Source organism: Equus quagga, chromosome 8 (genome assembly GCF_021613505.1).
Source record: "Equus quagga isolate Etosha38 chromosome 8, UCLA_HA_Equagga_1.0, whole genome shotgun sequence".
In the NCBI taxonomy this organism is placed as follows: Eukaryota; Metazoa; Chordata; class Mammalia; order Perissodactyla; family Equidae; genus Equus; species Equus quagga.
The window spans coordinates 38317680-38324066 of NC_060274.1; the positions used below are offsets into that span (position 1 = coordinate 38317680).

Genomic DNA, 6387 nt, shown 5'->3' on the forward strand with positions numbered 1-6387 from the left:
AGAGCATAGACTCTAGAGCCAGACTATTTGGTTTCATAGCTCAGCTATGCCACTTCCAATCAGCGTAACCTTGGGCAAGTTCATTAACCTCTCTGTTCCTCCATTTCCTCATCTGGAAAATGGTGAAAATTCTTCTACTCCTTAGAGTTGTTGTGAGATTTAAGGGAGATAATTGATGTAAAGTGCACTTAGAATAGTGCCTGGCATATCGTAAGCAATTAATTTCAGCTATCATTATAATTAGTCTTGATTTTTTTTTTTAATGTTTTCCTGTTATACTAGCCCAGTTAATCTCTGGCCTCTGCTTCTCACTGTGTGTCTCTCAGCCTCTGCCCATGCTGTCAACAGTCAACTCTGCCTACAAGTCAAAGTCCCATCCGGTTAATCATCCCTCTCTCTGCTGGGCAGAGCTCTGGCACCAGGCCGCCTCGTAGACCGTAGTCCACAGATTGGGCACACTTCTTGCCCAACCATCACTGTGAATAACAATTGCTAAAACTCACACAGCATGCCAACAAGAGTAGCAGAGTCAGGTGGTATCAGCTGGGCAACTTCAAGTTTTCTAGATGAACCTGTTTGTCATCACATCTGTAACGAAGGGAAAGGTTATTTTTAAAATAGTATGAGTAGACCATGACCTTGCCTATTATGAAAGCCCTGGGTTTAGGAGTTTCGCAAGTCAAGTTCTCTGACCCTAGAAAAGGCTTGTGTTTTCTGAGAGTGGACGTGAGAGACCAATGATGGAGGACAACTTTTAGTGGCTGAACTGCTCAGGGCTGAGCTGGGGCCTACGGGAGTGGGCCACTCTTCCATGCTAGCCCCCGACATCTCACAATGGAGCCGTTATGTGTCTTTTGCCCTCAAAAGGTAATCAGCTTCTCAAATACAGGCACTATATCTGATTCATCTTCACGTCCGCAGTGCTCAGAACAGCGCCTGGTACTCAGGATGCACATGATACTCACGTGCTCTGTAAATAGCCAAATGCGAAGGTCCCAAGAGGCATTTCTCAAGGTTGGCTTTCCCATTCTCCAGTGTACTCATCCACTCATTGTTATTCATCCAAATATCATTGCTTGATGCCCACTTCTGGATGTAGAAAAGAGTCTTGGACTGTTTTCTCATGGAATTTACTGACTCTATGCCTGCAAATCTAATTCAAAAGGGAAAAAAAAAATATCAAAATCCAACTAACTGCCCTTGTGCTCCAACTACCCCTAAGCACTCATGTCTAACCATTGTGGGCTGTGGACTTGATGGCAAATAGACAAGGCTGAGACCTCGAAGTAAAAAAAAGCAAAATGAGGCTACTTACCCTTTATTAACTGAAACCCAGAAAAAATTACCCACTGCAGTTCAGAGGCTGCTGGAGAAAGGAGCTGGGGTGAGCGGGGCGGGGCATTGGCAGGGTGTGGGTCTCCCTTTGCTTGAGCTTAGTAATAACCCAACCCAGTAGAAGTTTAACCGGTGCTAAAATCTGATTGGCTAAGGCAAAGTTTTACTTTGCTAAGGCAAAGACAACCCATTGTGCTGATTTACAATTACTGCAGCAATATTTTAGGAGGCAAGACATGGTTCCTGGAAGCCCTAGAGAAAGCAGTTTTAGCTCTACCATTTAGTTAAAGCAGACTCTCCCTAATAACTTAGGGTAATCGACACTTTTTCTCCTAACTCTTGTCCATTGAAACCACTGTGCTAGGAAGAGCCAGAAACTATTAATAAAAAGGAAAAAAAATGTGTAGCTGCCCTTATCAAGGCTTTGACACAAATATTTACACTGCATTTTACATTTTTTTACTTTCATTATTCTGAAAGGGATTTTATAGTTTTTCTGACATATGCCAAAGCAGGTTTTTACATTTTGCAAGTATGCAAATAGCAAATGGAATAAGAAATTCATGCAGATACTTTCCCAGATTTTCAAATGCAGAACATCGTGTTATGCTGGTTCCAGAGTTATAATTGCACTTAAAAGTCCTGCCTTGGTGTGGCATTCAGGGACTTTGGGGACTCTGTACACTAATTCATGTCTGACTTTTACAGCTTTGTAATCAGCCCTATTCATAAGAACCGGCTTATAGAAAACACATTTCTTCTTCGGAAGGAGAAGCAGTAATTAAGGTCGACTTCAAGAGAGCCTCTGGGCTCTGCAGAAGCCCAGAAAATAGATGGCTCTCCAGCCCTTTGCTGGAATTTCTGCCACAGTCCCAAATCCCCCCTCTTGCTTTCTGAGAACTCTGTCCTGTGTTAACGTGCAGAAGACAACGTCCCCTCTGGGTGAGCACCAATTGTCCCCACCCTCCTCTCTTCTTCTCTCCCTGGAATCTCTTAGTAATCTATCCGAAGTGGCAAACTTTCAGGAATGCCCCCTTTAGGAGTCTTACAAAATGTGTAAGCTTGTATCATTCCTTTCCTCTTAGGAATAAAGGATAGCTCTTTATAGAACTGGAAACATTTCCTTTCAAACAAAAGCAATCAAGCACTCCCCAGGGCTGGCCCAGAGAGATTCATTCCTCATCCTCCTGAGACCAAAATGGTGAAAGCCATGAGTGTCTCCCCTTCAAAGAGTTCCAAGAACCTTGCTCTGAAGGACACTCCCTCCAGAATGTCTGCACACAACACCAGGCAGACAGTAGCTCCAGCTCCTGTGTCATTCTGGTTAATCCAGGACATCTGGCCACCCCATGTGGGAACCGTATTCTGTGTGCCCTCCAGTGTAAGCAGGAGGGCATGTCCTGTGTGTGGGAGACCTGGCTGCCATGGAAATAAAGCCAATTAGAAAAGACTATAGTGATAAATCTCGTTCATGGGCTGTGTTTGCTTTAGAAAGGAATTGCAGGCAAACAAATAATCTACAATCTCTATAAAATAATTTTCAAGACGGGCCAGCCTTCAACCTAAACTTTTAGGCATTTCTTTCTTGTTTTATTCTTTATAGTAGTATTTAATCTAGTAGTCGCAGACAACCCATTGTGCTGATTTACAATTACTGCAGCAATATTTTAGGAGGCAAGACATGGTTCCTGGAAGCCTTGGAGAAAGCGGAGGGCTCCAGAGACCCTCACTGCCAGGTTTTGGCCCAGGGGTGATGGAAGTCTTGTCAACTTATTGCCTAGAGCGTTAGTTTTAAAAGATTGCTAACCTGGGAGGCAGAAGTCCTGGATTCTTGTTCCTCTCCACATTAACTGGCTCTGAAATTTTAAGTAAGCTCCTGAACTTCTCAATCTCCTTGCCCTTAAAATAAAACATAGAATTTTAGAAACTGGAAGGGACCTTGTTGGGGCAAGGGGGTGGGGTGGGGGCAGCTAACCTAATTCAGCTTCAGCTACTTCATTTCAGAGATGAAAATACTGGCCTTATCTAACTCCCACACTGGCTGAGAAAGTCAATCGCAATTTCAGCATGCTTTGAAAAGTCTGAGGTTGTGCAAACTGTCATACAAGTGAAAGAAATAACAATATTATTATTACTCACAATTTAAATTAGAAAATCCTTAAGTTCTGCCCAAATACATATCATTAAATAGCATTATTTTTATTGTCATTACTAATACTCATGTTTAGCTAGACATGGATATCTTTATTGTCCCCAGATTTCCAAAAGTTTGGCGAAAGGACGGTTTTCTTTTTGCTTTGCCTCATAAATCTGTTCCATGTCCTCTCACACCGACACAGAAGCTTCTAAATGGTGCTCTAAACTTGTACAAAGGATTGCTTCCAAAGCTTTCAAACCACTTAAGTCAGAGAATACCAATCAAGTAGTTAAGTGAAAAGCAACCACGTCTATTTGTATTTCACGTCTAGCTCTGGTTTGACTTTGCAATGCACATGGGTCTTACAGACCTGAGGCAAAACTTTCGCCTCTCAATATGACTTTTTGCTTTGGGTTATATCTTAGCCTGGATTCCCCCCAAAGCCGAGACAAGAAGTTTATTAGACAGTATTTTATTTGAGAACGTCATCCCAGGAGCAGGAGTGAGGGTCTGGGGAGTGTCATGGAAGGAGGAGAAGCCAATTTAGGGATGCATGATCAAGTTGGCCATCTCCAGAGGCTGGCGCTCAGTCTCAACAGACCTTCTAAGGAGCCTTAAGAAATGTGTGTCCCAGAACGAAAGGGGAAATTGTTTAACCATTGGGCCTCTGAACTTGAGAGTTATATAGGCATGAGTACAGAATGAGATCCTGCAGGTACCTCTCGCTATAGTGTCAACAAAGGTCCTAGGCAAGAGGGACCTGGCCTCGTCGAATGTACTGAACAAAGCTGGTTGAAGCCATAAGATCAAGCCACCTTTGCACAGCTTCATTTAGGTCAGATTTGAAACATCTCCAAGTTTTAGGGCTGACCTACAAGGCAGAAGGTAGAGGTGAGTAGATGGTGAGAATGATTTACTAAAGAAAGTACCCAAGGCAGTAAGTAATTCTCAATGTGTCTTGGACCAGCAGCTTCAGCACCACCTGAGAACTTGTTAAAAATGCAAATTCTCAGTTCTCACCCCAGACCTACTGACTCAGAAGCTCCAGGGATGGAGTACAGCTATCTACATTTTAACAAGTCTTCTGGGTAATTGAGATGCATGCTAATGTTTGAGAACCATTAGTACCAGATGAAGCTCTTTCAGAGCGCTGGACTGCTTTAGGGGAAAAAGAATCAACACGACAGTCAATCAGTGCTCAGATATGCGCCAGATTGGTGCAAATTGTTCAAGCACTTACTAGGAGCTAGTTACTTTTATGGGTTCAAGGATACAAAAGTGAACAAATCCTAGAGCTTCTGATCCCCAAAAGTTTACACTATAGTGGATGAGACAAACAAGTAGACTAACAATCATAATACACTAGCAAGAGGAGCGCCTAAGTGGGATCCAATCCAAAGTCGGGGAGGGAGTCAGGAAAAGGTGTGACTTCTAAATTAAGCTGTCAAAACCAAGGGTGCATTGGAGTGGGAGGGAAAGACACTGCCAGCAGACAAGACAAGTAATTCAGAGTCCTAGAGGAAAGCTCAGCCAACTTAGTCAAGGGCTCACAGGGAGTCACGGTATCAGGAATGCAGGGTACAGGAAGGGAATACAAGAGAAGAGGTTGGAAAGATACCAGGGAGAGATCGTGAGTTGTTTAATGTGGAGAAGCTTGGGTTTCATTCTGAGAGCTAGGAGGAGCCATTAAAGTGTTTCAGCAGGAACCACTTCTCTGTCTGTCAGGTCCTCCTCAGCCTGCACACAAAGATGGGCATGCCCAAGAGCTCAGCCTAGCTATCTCGCCCAACTCAATAGCTTTAAGTGCCAACCAAGTGCTGATGGTTCTCAAGTCTATCTATTCAAACCTGCCTCTTCCCCAGATTTCCAAATTGGCACCTCCACTGGAATGTCTAAAAGACATTTCAAACTTAACCTGACAAAGTAGAGCACTTGATTTTTTCCCCCTTCAAGCTGGTGTCTTATTTAATCTTTCTTCTACTCAGTAAATGGCAGCACCATCTACCCAATTTTTCAGCCAAAAATCTAGAACATATTCAAGAGTCTTCCCTTCTCTCATCACCTACATCCGAGCCATAAGAACACCCTGTCAACTCAGTAAGTTTTGTTGGCTCTACCGCCCAAAAACATCCTGAAACTTTCCACTTTTTTCTAGTCTTTCTACTTCCTTCTTGAGGGCAAGATGGCTTCCCAGCAGCTTGAAGCCCATCGTACGATCAGTGCTGCCAGCATCTCTTAGTCTTTCCCACAGAAGCCCTGTGCTGGGTTTGATTTTCTTTGAGTAGGTTTTATGTTCATCCATGAACCACTGACTATGGCCAGTGGGATAAACACTGTTTTTGCTCAATCCTGGGTCACAGGCCCATCTTGGCAGCCAGAGGCAGAGACAGTTTCCCTCAAACCACACAGTGGCTAGGGGTGGAAGGGGCTGTGGAGAGAGTGGTGGGGAGGACTCTGGGTATAGACAGTCCCCTTAGGAAATGTGAGGTCTTACCAAAAGAAAGGTAATGGATACTGGGCAAGTGGACAAGAGATTTCCACTAGAGTGGCGAACCAAGAAACCACTGAATGATGAAAAGTAAAGGAGTTTCTTTCTGAAATGTACTTAAATATCGCCTTTTCCTTAAGTATCGGCATTTCATTTCTGAGAGTTTAAATTTAAATCAAAATCATTTTAAATGCCCTGGGCACTCGTTCACCAACATTGTAATTAGTGCCTGGCTGCTTGTGACACTGGACTAGATAGTGTAATACCAGTGGCTGTGATTTCCACCTTCTAGTAACATCTAAGTCTCATGTAAGTGTTTAAGTATCTGAACTAAACTGATCCAGTTCATACACTAGAGTAAAGGGGCTATTTTCTATTCAACATGTTACCATACAGGACATATGTGACATCTAATGACTGCATAGGG

At 43.3% G+C, this 6387-nt stretch overlaps 1 long non-coding RNA gene across 1 annotated transcript; it reads right to left on the reverse strand.

Annotated features, from left to right (window-relative positions):
* Positions 1 to 546: 546 nt before the first annotated feature.
* On the reverse strand, positions 547 to 1389 carry LOC124243574 (uncharacterized). The gene is made up of 3 exons (XR_006889715.1): positions 1316 to 1389; positions 966 to 1153; positions 547 to 588 (listed from the first exon to the last, which is right to left on the reverse strand). It is a non-coding gene; the product is annotated as an uncharacterized LOC124243574 (long non-coding RNA).
* Between the last annotated feature and the right edge of the window lie 4998 nt (positions 1390 to 6387).